Below are 14183 nucleotides of genomic sequence, written 5' to 3'. Positions count from 1 at the left end.
AGTCAGGTTCTTAATCCACTGAAACACAATGGGAACCCACTGTAGCACATTTTAAAGAGTAGAAATACCTCACGTGAAGCACTGATCTTTCAGAAGGTTTTCAATTCATCCCAACAACCATTGTTCCAGTTAAAGGGCAGAAAGTCAGTATGATTTGAAAAGAATTTACAATTTAGAGGTAATCATAATTAAATATCTTTAAAACCTGATTTATCTAAATAATCAAAATATAATTTAAAAATAATGACCTTCACTCACTTAAAGAGGTTTTTAAAAATATAAATACCAGAGTTCCCACTGAGGCTTAGCAGGCTAAGAACCTGACATCGTGTATGTAAGGATGCAGGTTCAATCCCTGGCCTCACTCAGTGGGTTAAGGATCCAGCATTGCTGTAAGCTGCAGCATAAATCACAGATGCAGCTTGGATCCAGTGATACTGTAGCTGTGGTGCAGCTAGCAGTTGCAACTCTGATTCAAACCCTAGCCTGGGAAATTCCATATGCCATAGGTATGGCCATAAAAAGAAAAATATGAAAATAAATATAAAAATTTTAGATCATGGGAATATCAATAAAGAACTACTTTTAATCTACATCCTTGATTGTAGATTAACTAGCCCTCTCTATCCTGCTATGAGAAATACTGACTATACCTTCAGTGCCTTGAGCAGACCTGTGGGGGTGGCTCTCCAGCCTGACTGCACAACTAGGCTGCCTCAGGTGACATGAATGCAATTGGCAGACTGTTGTGTGTGTTCCTCAGATTGTTTTATAGTGGGTAAACATGTTATTCTAATTCCTTAATGCAGGTAATACTATTTTAACTAAAAATGTTATTTCTATGTTAACTAAATTGAACATTTTGGAAAGGTTTAATAAAGATGAGCAAACTTAAAAATTGTTGTCTAATTACATGTGGGTGGGATAAGAGTAAAAGTATCAGGAAAAATAAAATATTTAAATAATTCCTTGGAGAAATGTCTATTCAGGTCTTTTACCCATTTTTCCATTGGGTTGTTGGTTTTTTTGCTGTTGAATTGTATAGTTGTTTGTATATTTTAGAGATTAAGCCCTTGTCAGTTGCATCTTTTGAAACTATTTTCTCCCATTCTGTAAGTTGTCTTTTTGTTTTCTTTTTGGTTTCCTTTGCTGTGCAAAAGTTTGTCAGTTTGATGAGGTCCCATTGGTTTATTTTTGCTTTTATTTCTGTTGCTTTGGGAGACTGACCTGAGAGAACATTTGTAAGGTGGATGTCAGAGAATGTTTTGCCTATGTTCTCTTCCTTGAGTTTGATGGTGTCTTTGCTTATGTTAGGTCTTTCAGCCAAAGCATGGAAACAATCCAAATGTTCATCAACAGACGACTGGATTAGGAAGATGTGGTATATATATACAATGGACTACTACTCAGCCATCAAAAGAACAAATTAATGCCATTTGCAGCAACATGGATGGAACTACAGACTCTCATACTGAGTGAAGTCAGTCAGAAAGAGAAAGACAAATACCATATGATATCACTTATAGCTAGAATCTAATATACAGCACAAATGAACCTTTCCACAGAAGAGAAAATCATGGACTTGGAGAATAGACTTGTAGTTGCCTTGGGGGAGGAGGAGGGAGTGGGATGGATTGGGAGCTTGTGGTTAAGAGATGTAAACTATTCCTTTGGGAATGAATTAGCAATGAGATCCTGCTGTTTAGCACTGAGAACTATGTCTAGTCACTTATGATGGAGTATGATAATGGGAGAAAAAAGAATGTATACATGTATGTGTAACTGGGTCACCATGCTGTACAGCAGAAAAAAAAATGTGTTGGGGAAGTAACAATAAAAATAAGTAAATAAATAAATATTCTAAAAATAAATAAATAAAATAAGTAATTCCACATCTGCTCTACACAAAGATAACATGAAAATTTGTGATTTTTTTTCCATTAAAATACTAATAAAATAATTCTGCATGCAAATCGTTTTACATTGTGTCTTAGGTTCATTGGTCTGCTGTGCCAAGTGAAAAAAGAGTGCACTGTAGTTGTAGCTTTACATATCAAAGAAAACAGAAACTTTTTAATCAAAAGACTCATTTTTTCACGTCCTGAGCACTCATAAAATAAAATGCACGTTTTTACATTTGAAGATAAAAATATATGATAGTGAATCTTCATAATCCTGTATTTTAATATTTCTAAATTAATTGATCATTAGTCCTAAAGATGCCATTCAAAATACTAGAGCTTATCAGTGAAACTTACAAAGGTTCAGGACATAACATTAATATACAGAAATTATTGCATCTATACACTAACAATAAACTATCAGAAGATAAATTAATGGAGTTCCTGCTGTGGTGCAGTGGGTTAGCAATCTGACTACAGTGGCTCAAGTCGCTGGGGAGACACGTATTTGATCCTCAGCCTGGTGCAGTGGGTTAAAGGATCTGGCATTGCTGCAGCTGCAGTGTAGGTCACAGCTGTGGCTCAGTTTCAATCCTTGGTCCAGGAACCTCCATATGCCATGGGTGCAGCCATAAAAATAAATACATAAAAAGAGAAATTAAGAAGTCAATTCCATTTACCAGTGCATCTAAAAGACTAAAATACTTAGGAATAAATCTAAGAAGGTGAAAGACCTGTAACTGCAAAACTATAAGACACTGCCTGTAAAAACAATAGAAAAAATAATAAATTGAAGACAACACATACAGATGGAAAGACAAACCATGATCATGAAGCAATATTGTTTTTAACAATATTGACCACAGTACCATAGGCAATCTATAGATTCATTGCAATCTGTATCAAAATACCAATGACATTTTTCACAAAACTAGAATCAGTAATTCTAATACTTACATGGAAATGCAAAGATCCTGAATGGTCAAAGTCATCTTGAGAAAGCAGAATAGAGCTGGATTCATGGTCTCTGACTTTAGAATATACTCCAAAGCTACAGTAATCTAAACAGCATGGTACTGGCACAAAAACAGACACATAGGATAAACTGGACAGAGTAGAAGGCCCAGAAATACAGTAATATATTTAAAGTCAATCTCTTCTATAAGCAGTTCTTGGAAAACTGGACAGATACTTGTAAAATAATGAAATTAGAACATTTTCTCACACTATATATAAAAATAAACTCAAAATGAATTAAAAAACCTAAATGTAAGAACTGAAACCATAAAACTTTCAGAAGAAAACATAGGCAGAACATTCTCTGCCACGAATCATAGCTCTCTCTCTCTCTCTCTCTCTCTCTATATATATATATATATATATATATATATATTTGATCTCTCTTAAAGCAAATAAAATAAAAGCAAAAATTTTTAAATGTGACCTAATTAAACTTAAAAAGCTTTTGTTGGAGTCCCCATTGTGATGCAGTGGAAACGAATCTGACTGGTATCCACGAGGATGAGGGTTTGATCCCTGGCTTCGCTCAGTGGGTTGGGGATCTATCATTTCCATGAGATGTGGCTTGGCTCTGGTATTGCTGTGACTGTGGTATAGGCTGGCAACTGTAGATCTGATTCAATCCCTAGCCTGGGAACTTCATATGACACAGATGTGGCCCTAAAAAGCTTTTGTCCACCAAAGGAAATGATCAACTAAATGAAAATCAACCTACTGAATGGCATAAAATATTTGCAAATGATATGATCAAGGTGTTAATATCCAAAATACATAAACACTTCGTACAACTAAATATCAAAAAACCACTCCGATTAAAACATGGGCAGAAGACCTGAATAGACATTTTTCCAAAGACATACAGATGGCTCAACAGGCATACGAAAAGATCCTCAACATAGCTAATTAAAGAAATGCAACTCAAAACCACAATGAGATGTTACCTCTCAGAATGGCTCTCATCAAAAGAGCACAAATAACAAATGTTGGTAAGGATGTAGAAAAAATGGAATATTTGCACACTGTTTGTGGGAATATAGATTGGTGCATGGAAAACAGTAGGAAGAGTCCTCAAAAGTCTAAAAATAGAATTATCATATGATTCTGCAATTCCACTCTTGGGTATCCATCCAAAGAAAACAAAAACACTATCTCAAAAAGATACATGCACCCAATTGTTCATAGCAGCATTATTTACAATAGCCAGGATAAGGAAACAACACAAGTGTTTATAAACAAATGATTGGATAAACAAAATTAATTGCATACGTACATGCAGACACACACAGGGAGAGTTTTGCCACTTGCAGCAACATAGTTGGAGATGGACTGGGATGGCATTATGCTTAGTGAAATAAGTTAGAGAAAGTCATACTATATGTTTTCACTTTTAGTAGGAATCTAAAAAATCATCAAATGAATGAATATAACGAAACACACAGATATAGAGAACAAGACTAGTGGTTACCAGTGGGCAAGAGAAGAGAGAGAGCTAAGACAGGGGTAGAAGATTAAGAAATACAAATTCCTATGTATGAAATAAATATGCTACAAAGATACACTGTACCATATAAAGAATATAGCCAATATTTTACAACTTTAAATGGAGTATAATCTATAAAAGTTTTAGATCACTATATTGCACACCTGAAACTAATATATTGTAAATAAATTATATCATAATAAAATATAGACTTTACAGTTTCTGAAAAATAGAGTAATTCATCATTTACTCATTCTGACAGCATTAGCAAAGAGTATTGTAGTAGAAATAATGATTTCGTTCTAGACTTATACACAGAGATGATATATTAATGAGAACATATATTACACTTTAAAAAAACTTTCTTGTCTAAAATATATATTATATCAAAATCTCAAAGGTAGTTTTACCTTTAATGTCTTAAAATTGAATGCCTATTACTGTTTGCACAAATATAGGAAGATGTGGATCTTCAATCATTAAAAGAAATTTTAAAATATTTTTTAAATATGTTTCCAGCTTATTATGGTAGATAATACAGGAACTGATACACATGTCAAAACCTCTCTTTGATAAAATCAAGTGTATTGGAAGTTTTCCCACCAATGTAGCATACACAATAAAAGGGAATTATTAGAACTGAATAACCAAAATTTTACAGTTTAAAAATATAATCCAAAACTAGAGTCAGCCTCTCTTAAAATTTTTGTAATAGTTGGTTATAAAGATTTAAACTACCTACTACATAGTAGGATATGCCTTTTCTCTCCCAAGAACTAGATAATTCTTATTTTGCTTTCATGTGTCCTTAGCAATTTAACACCAAATTTCTACTCATCAGATTTCTAAATTTCTGCAGCATCTCATCTCCTATAACTGTTCCCTTCTTTCTGTTCCACATAAAACTAGATACAGAGTAAGACAGTAGTTCTCATGCTGTAGCTTCCATCAGAACCACTTAGAGGTCTCCTTAAATACAGACTGCTAAGCTCTACCCACAGAGTTTCTGCTTCAGCTGGCCTAGCTTAGGTCCTGATTATTTTCATTTCTAACAGGTTTCCAGGTGATGCTGTTGTTGCTGTTCCAGGCATATATGTTGAGTGTCACTAAAATGTAGGACTTTTTCTTTGATTTCCCTGACATCGTGCACACAAAGAATTTGTTTATTTGGTGTAATCTGGTATTTGGAATTCTCCATTAAAGACGAGGACACAAGGACTTTTCATTGCATCTGAATGGATAAATGAATACTGAATCGTAATTTTCTAGATTCTAACAGATTCTTTGGCCATATTATAATGAATCTTTTTACCAGCTTCTATTCTCCCTGAGCACCAGCTTCCCTCACTCTAGCTTAGGGACCCCCTTTTCTTTTACCTTCCCCTCCTGCTGTTTGATCCAGCACCAGAGTTCCTGCTTTTACAAAGAGAACTGTTAACACCATCTACAAATCGTCTTTACAAACCATCATTTCAGGCATCCGAACTCTCCATTCAAAACAGACTTTCAAAGGATTTGGGAGCTAGGGAAGAGCCTCCGAAAAATGCTAATACCAGCTATTTTAATAACTTCTTCCCTTTTCTGTACATAAATGATGAGACCAGGTTTTGTTCATCTTTGTTTGGAATGCTAGTCTTGTAACTGATGGCTGAGACAGTAGAAAACTAGTACCTGCCTCTTCTTTCCTTGGGAACTCAGGGATGATAGGAAGTAAATAACTCCCAAGTGAATGAAAGAGAGAAATGCATTTTTTTGGACAGCTATTACAGTGGTGGCACAGCTGGTAGCAGACTCGATTCAACTGGGTCACTATGGGATTCATTAGTGCCAACACATTCATAAAAAAGGGACAGGAATAAAAACCTACAGTCAATACTGCATATGAATGAGCCAAGGGAAAAGTAACCCACAAAAACAGATGAACAACTCGCCACTGAGCTGAAGGCTGGGTAGCCAAGGCTACATGTACAAATTCACTAGGACTCTGGAGGAGACATGCTTCCCCAGACGGACTACATGGCACTTGCAGTCAACGAGAAAAGATCACACTTGGAAATTTGATGGAAACAACCCATAAGCCCAACTTCCAAGCAAAACGGCATTTTTATTTCAATTTATGAATGAGTAGGTGTACCTGGAGGTTGATTCCAATCATGTTTACAGCAATAACTTCACTTTCCTACTGAAAAATATTTTAAATAATTATATGAAGAGTTTTTACATGTTTTAAATCATACTGTAAATCTTTGGCCCAAGGCCTCTTACCTGTTTCTACCAGGATTCCTCAGGAGGAGAAGAAAGTGAACTTTCACAGCAGGAGGTATGAGGACAAAATCCACGGCAGCAGCAAGCATGATATTCTTTTGAAATGGTATAATATATCCTAAATTTGCTTTGTAAGTTGGTATTTTACTAATATATTTGTTTCAGACTTAATACCAGCTTAACCAGGAAAAGATAAAGTTTGCTCTCACTTTAATATCAACCTTGAAACTCAGTTACATTCAGACATGCCTTACTCAGTTAACTAATGGAAAGGCAATTTAAGTATTTATTGATCTTTCTTAAAGAATGCCAAAAGGATATCCTAGCCATATCATGTAAGCAAACTTGCCGAGCCGACTCACTTCTTCTCACCCTCTGTAGCTGTACCCAGAATCCTCTTCTTTCTCCAGATGTAGAAATTCACCGACGTTTAATCACACAAGGAGATTCAGCTGGTTTGCAGTGGGTCCGTGAGAGACCATAAGAAAAATGAGGTCAAGAAATGCCCCAGCCGTTTTTGTTTTCTATAATCTTCTTTGCAACGTTAATTACAGGGACAAAATCCTGTTTGAGACTGAATTTATACCTTATTTGTTACTTTCATTTCCTTGCAAGTGCAATGTTTAGATTTGGATTTACAAGTTCTTAATTTTGGCTGCCCCATGTACCAGGTGTGTGATGTTAGGTAAATCTCCAAATTTCTCAAAATTTGTTCGTTCTTATCTCAAGATGGAGCTAGTGTAACCTGACCCTCAAATTAGTTAATAAATATGAAAACTGTGAAAGATAAAATACTAGACAATTTGTTATTGTTACCTATGAATATTATATAGGAATGCAAGGGTGATCACATAAGCATAGCATATAAATTATAAATGTATTTTCTAAAATACAGTGGAGTTTAATGGGATTTTAAGAGTACAATTTATATATAAAGCAGGAAAGAGAATCTTGACATAATACATGAATAAGAATGATAATAGAATTTATGTAGTGTTGCCTGTTCAACCTGAAAAAAAACATTTTTCTATCTGAAGTTTCATAATTAAAAAGATCATTATCTTTATAGAATTAAATAAGATAAATTGAGTGTCAGAAGTCAAAATAGCTCAAGTTGAGATATTTTAAAAACACACACCGAGATCATTATTTTTAAATCAATATAATTTCAACAAATGTCTTCTATTAATGACTGCTGATTCCACCTTACCTGCTAGCTTGTTGGTAGAGAGCCATTTTTCTCCAGTGGTATCAAGCACCGGAATCACCTGGAGGGGTGGCTAAACCACAGATCTCTGAGCCCTACTGGTATTTCTAATTCAATACATCTGTGCTGAATTTTAACAAGTTTTCAAGTGGTTCTGATGCTGCTGCCTTGGGGCTACACCTTGAGGGCCACTGCTATGAAGGCCAATGGATTTACAATGATGGAGCGAAGCACAAAGGAATGGCTATAGGATGCTAGGATGAATCTCATACAAATGTGCAGCATAGCTGCCTTGAGATCTTAGAGGTATATAGTGTACGTTGCTCATTCTTCTCATCTCACAGTATGATAGGTCTGTAATATTATTCTCAAGACATATTACTGTGACCATAGAGTATTCCTTGTGAAATGGAGACTAAGTGTACTAACTGCTAAGAAGATCACTTGGGGGGCGGGGGTAAAGGCTGGTTTTGATTTGCACTCCTCTTTTTAAAATTGGTGCAGATTTATGCACCAATAACTTAGGGCTCAAGAACACTATTATTCTAAGCTTATACATGGGTGTGTTATAAGTAGGGATATAAAGTCAGCTACTGTAAGACAGAGGCCTAAAAATACATTTGGGTAAACAATAGAAGTTTGTGCCACTCTCATTTTAGAATGTAAGTGCAGGCAGGCTCTGCCTGGTGACTACTTCTGGGCCAGACAGCTCTACACAAAACATGGTTTCATCTCTGCATCAATGGTTCCAGCTACAGCTGTGGTTCCCTGGTTAGGAGAAGAGAAAAAAAGTAGAGTCAGGGCACACAACTTGCCTTTAAGTTGAAAATTGTCAATACATTGTATACATCACTTCTGTTTTTAGCCCATTAGCAAGAATTTGCTTGGGCAGACACACACCTGACTGCAAGACGCACTGAGAAATAAGCCCAGCTCAAACCCAGGGAGGCTAGGAAGTATGTGAAGAGTGAGAAGAAGGGTAGATTGTGCTACTAAAATAAAAAAAAAAAAGTGAGAATGGATTCTGGGGAACAGAGTAACAATGTCTGCTACAGGTAGGAGTATAACAGGTGAAATAAAGCAGTTCCAAATTTCATGGAAATAAAAAAACTTTGAATAGATTTAACGGATTCTTTAACGGTTTATAAAAGAGGCTACTCTCCTAAAGAGGACTGCAGTATTTTAAACTTAGCATTCCGGAGATGAATTATTGGTGCACTTTATTTTTAAAGAAAACAATTTAAAGCAGGACAAAGTAAGCTTCTTTTCTTTCCCTGGATGGTTACAGGCTTCTGCCCACAGGTATGGGTTTAGGAGGTGAAAGGCGAAAACAGTGAGTGTCAAGTATTTTCCATTTTATTTATGACAATGCAAATATCTGAAAATGAGGAGGAAATTTTGTTTTATTTCATTATGGATAATTAAAAGTTGAAATTGGGAGTTCCCGTCGTGGCGCAGTGGTTAACGAATCCGACTAGGAACCATGAAGTTGCGGGTTCGGTCCCTGCCCTTGCTCAGTGGGTTAACGATCTGGCGTTGCCATGAGCTGTGGTGTAGGTTGCAGACGCGGCTCGGATCCCGCGTTGCTGTGGCTCTGGCGTAGGCCGGTGGCTACGGCTCCGATTAGACCCCTAGCCTGGGAACCTCCATATGCCGCGGGAGCGGCCCAAGAAATGGCAACAACAACAACAACAACAACAACAACAACAAAAAAGTTGAAATTGATTTTGAAGGTCATCTTTTTCCCATTTTTATATCTTTAAATATGTGCTAGGAGACTTGGGTGAAAGGTCTAGTTCCTTCACATAAACCAGTCAGATCACCTTGATTTTTGCTTAAACAAATGTCCTGCTCAAAAGTTATTTTTATTACCTCTCTCTGTCTCAATTTGTTTCCTCATTATTTTGACACCTAGCTTTCATTCTTGATCCTCTGAAGAGATTAGAATTTTAAAGTACAATAAAGAATCTGTAGCCAATGTGTTTCACGAAATCAAGGTAAACGGGTATTTACAGGCACACTAATCTCTTTTCCACTGAGAAAACAAGGACTCGTGTAAATAAGAACGAGGGCCTAAGCTCTACAGTCTGTTCTATGGTGCACTTAGTAACAGGGGTGGGTCACGGACATCTAAGTGTGTGATTTCTTCTGAGAAAGTCACAGGACATTTATATATCGAAATGATATACTTGTCTCAACTCAACTGTTACGATTTTGTGTGATTGCAGGACACAGATCAGCTCCTTCCAGGTGTATAAACATCCTACTGTGAAATCTCACCCTTTATATAGTGCTTTAATACCTATCAACTCCAGCAACAGTGGAAGTTTTCTGTATTTTCATACAAAATTCCATGAAAAAATCTTGGTCCATAGATGTGGAAAGCTGAGGTGAAAGGTGGGACACCATGACCAGATCTGTGTCACACAATCCTCTGAACCGTGAGACAGATTGGAAGCCGTGTTGTGACATATATTTTGTCACATAAAAATCTGGAAAGCTGACTATGGCAACAGTGACAGCATGGCCCTGCCTCCGTCATTGGCAAAATTCTGCCTAAACTCCTGCAGAAACTACAGAAAACTCACCAGCAATTTCCTTTCAAATTATGGTAAAAGTTTTAAACTCCAATCCAGCAGAGTGGACATTACTTCTGCAATGATCCTGCATTTGCTTTGGGAAGAAACTTAGATAAATGGTCAACTCAAGTAAACATGTGTCACCATGAGAAAACTTAGTGGGCCAAAAATTCCTTTTCAATCTGTATATAGATATAGGTTGGAGAATGGGAAGCCAGCCACTCAGAATAAGAAGAAAGTGTTAACTTTGGTGATGTGGAAAATGTTGCTGGTGCTATGGCAAAATATCATAACCTGCACAGTATTAATTACAGCTGACATTCAAACATAGAGCATAACTGTAATGATATCACATCAAGATGAGCATCAAGCCAGGAAAGACTGTATTTAACTAATCAATAAATACCAGGTGCATGGTAGTGAAAAAGGTGAAGCAAACTTCTTCAGATTTAAGGATGAATTATTATTCATTATGATGACTGGATAATCTCACATCTAAAGGCAACAATAAATCAACTCTCTAAATTCAGAATTTGTTCTTTGAAATATCGTTGTATAATTATCTGCAAAAAGTAGTTTAATTGTAAAATGAAGAGTATTGTTCCAACTATGACTATTATGTGATTTGAAGAGTCTTTAAACAACGATTATTTTGGATAACATAAAATGCCCAAGATAACCACTGTCCACACTACAAAGGACTAAAGAGGAAATAGAGTAAAATGCAATGCTGAGATAATCAAGGGGGATTTTTAATGGTAGTGCATAAGAAAGTTACAGTATCAATATTTCTGTGTAATAGATCATCCATTTTTACATATAATTCATACCCAATTTAGAATGTAACTCAAAATCAGAAGGCACTGTGGAATATTCGCTTCCATTGTTGTTGCAACGCATGAAGGTGAAGAAGAAGAAAAGCGGGGAGTGGGAAGAAGAGACAGAAGAAATGGGCAAAAGGAGGCAATTACGGCAGAAGAGGAAGAGGAGGATAAGAAGGAGAATAAAGCATCAAACTAAAAGGAAAAGAGGACAGAGATTCGAGAAATATTGAGAGGCCCCACAGTAGCAGACGTATGAAAAAAAATTCCATTTAGAAACAAGAAGCTGTAAATGCCTAGATTTGCCTGATCCAGAGAAGTGAAACCTATTTACCAGCACACGTTGACAAGGTTGAAATAAGTTTGAATTATTACCTTGGGAAGGCAGTTTCCTTATAGAAAGAGCTCCGTATCCTATTTAGGGATCTATTATAATACAGGAATCTACCACCTGATCCAAGTATTATAAACAGTGTTTAAAATGATGATGTTGTGTAACTATAAATGTAATGAAATTCACTGAGTTAAAAAATAAAATTAAAAATAAAATTAAATTATTAACATTTAGGAGTTCCCCTTATGGCTCAGTGGTCACAAACCTGACTAGTGTCCATGAGGATATGGTTTTGATCACTGGCCGTGCTCAGTGGGTTAAAGGATCTGGCGTGGCTGGGTCGAAGATACAGCTCAGATCCCTGTGGTGCTGTGGCTGTGGTGTAGACTGGAGGCTATAGCTCTGATTTGACCCCTAGACTGGGAACTTCCATACGATGTGGGTGTGGCCCTAAAAAGACAGAAAAAAAAGAATTAAATAAAAATAAATAAAAAAATAAAATCACTAACATTTAGTGAGCATTTTTGTGTTCTTGCATCTGTAGTGAGTGCCTTAAGAGCATTACTTGTTGGGTTTCCGTAAAACCCTATGAGGTAGAGAACTGAGTAAAGGTATTACACAACGAGGCAAGGTTCCGTAAGGGTGGACCCTGACTTAACTTCTCTGAGTGATGACTGAGCTGAAATCTGCAGGTTGGTAGGAGTTAAGGAATGACAATGGTTGAACTGTTTCTGCAGACGGAAATGATACGGCACATGCAAAGGTCTGTGGCCATAGGGAGCATGCTTGCTTCAAGACACGGGAAGAAAGTGATTGACCTGAAGCAAATTTACCTAAGAAAAGAATAATGTGCGAGATTAGAAGAATTTTATTACAGGCTACTGAAATCTTAATCTTGTAACATTTTAACAAACTCTTAAAATCTTGTTATTTTATAGGAGTACAACAGAAGAAATACTCAGTTTTGTTCTAGCTCATTGTTTTTTTTTATAAGAAACATAAACTTCACAAAAATAAATCTTTCTTACAAAGATTTTTTCATAGGTTTATAACTTACTATCTCAGTGGTTATTTTTCAGTCCCTACTCTATTAAAACATGATTATTTTTGTTTTGGCTAACTCATGTGAGATTTGCCTCCCACATTTGGATCTTTGTCATCTAACCTTACTTGCTACATTGCAAAGCTGAACTTTATTCCCTTTCTCCTGTTAAGGAACTTCCTGTTCCATGAAATCATGAGCATTAATATGTCTAGCATTTATATCTAATATTCATAAAATAGCACTTACTTAGACAACAAAGGTATGTTACTAGTAAAATTATATTTGAAGAGAAATAATTATTCATCTATCATGAACTTTGAAGCTAAGTAATATATTAAAAGACAGTAATTTTAAATGGGAAACATGGCCTGAGAAAAGTAAGAGAATGAGAATGGCTGTAACAAGACTGTGGAGAATGAAGGAAATTAGCCAAGATTATAATATCAAGATCAGCAAAGGACAGAACCTCAATGATTTGTGATATAAGCAAAATTGAAACTAATGCCAAAAAATCAGATAAAGTCAGTTCATCAGTTCATTGCTTCCGCATGTAATTAATCCCACCTATAGTGTATCTTAATTCAACCAGTTCATTGAATTTTTGAGTCCTCAGTGATACCCAATGTGAACTCCAAGTGAGTTAGAAAAAGTCTTGTGAACAATGAAGAGTGAATAGTAACATAGAAAAATTGACAAACAAAAATGATTTTATTTGTTGGTATTTGGGCATGGATGGCAATAAGAGCAAATGCAAAATGGCCAGATGTTGGAGCAAAAGCTGCACACTCCTAAAAGAAGTGTGATAAAGAGAAATGGAACCCCCATCAAGTTCTGTGATTAAAAGGACAGTGGTGGTGATGGTGACTAAGAAACACTGGAGGAAAGAGAGAAGGGGGGGGGGTCTCCCTTGAAATTAACATCGGATATGTTCTTCCAGTAGATAAAATACAGTGTTATCTAACTTCAGAGAGATTAAAACATAGAGGCAATTACCTTGATCATTACTTGTCGATCAGGAATGTGCACTTTTGAAAGTGCAACCCTGGCCACTGCCACCACCAAATCCCCATTTCTCATTACCAACCATCTGCATTATCTAGTAGCCTCTCTTATAGAACACAAACCTTGAAGTTCATACGAATAAGCTGTAGCTCTTGTTAAAATGCATATTCTGACTCAGCAAGTGTGGGGAGAGGCTGAGATATGTTTCTCAGAAAAACTCCCACATTCTGCTAATTCTGTGGGTCAATGGACCACATGTGGAGTAGGACGCAATAATTCACACTCCATTTTCCAAGACAGCATCAAAATGGCATAAAACACACATATTCTATCGTCAACTCTGGGTGGGAAGGAAGTAGTTATGAGCAGAATTTTGACCAGTATCATTCAATCCTGAGGGTCAGAGTGCAGTAAAGAGGATACAGAAACAAGTGAACTGAGAAAAGCAGTTTTGCTTCTTGGCAGAATAACAACATGGACACTTTTTAAGATATGATTTTCTTTAATACTCCTTTTGGAGTGATACCTA

General features: G+C 36.2%; 1 protein-coding gene across 3 annotated transcripts in view; it reads left to right on the top strand.

The window, feature by feature from the left end:
• TMTC2 (transmembrane O-mannosyltransferase targeting cadherins 2) overlaps positions 1-14183 on the top strand; it is a 949512-nt gene that overhangs the window by 916161 nt on the left and 19168 nt on the right. For 2 of the 3 annotated variants that reach the window (XR_014804552.1, XR_014804560.1), the window contains one exon: positions 1315-1973. The exons of the other annotated variant lie outside the window; for it this stretch is intronic. The gene's annotated coding sequence lies outside the window, so the exon portion shown is untranslated. Of the gene's footprint in view, positions 1-1314; positions 1974-14183 lie in introns of those variants that run through there. 3 annotated transcript variants of the gene reach the window in all.

The sequence above is a fragment of the Sus scrofa genome, chromosome 5, assembly GCF_054392235.1.
Source record: "Sus scrofa isolate SSC_HxYL_T2T_F1_AM1 chromosome 5, Sscrofa_HxYL_maternal_Yorkshire_Landrace_v2.0, whole genome shotgun sequence".
Taxonomy (NCBI): domain Eukaryota; kingdom Metazoa; phylum Chordata; class Mammalia; order Artiodactyla; family Suidae; genus Sus; species Sus scrofa.
Note: the sequence above shows the minus strand (reverse complement) of the source record. Positions and strands in the feature narration are given on the sequence as shown.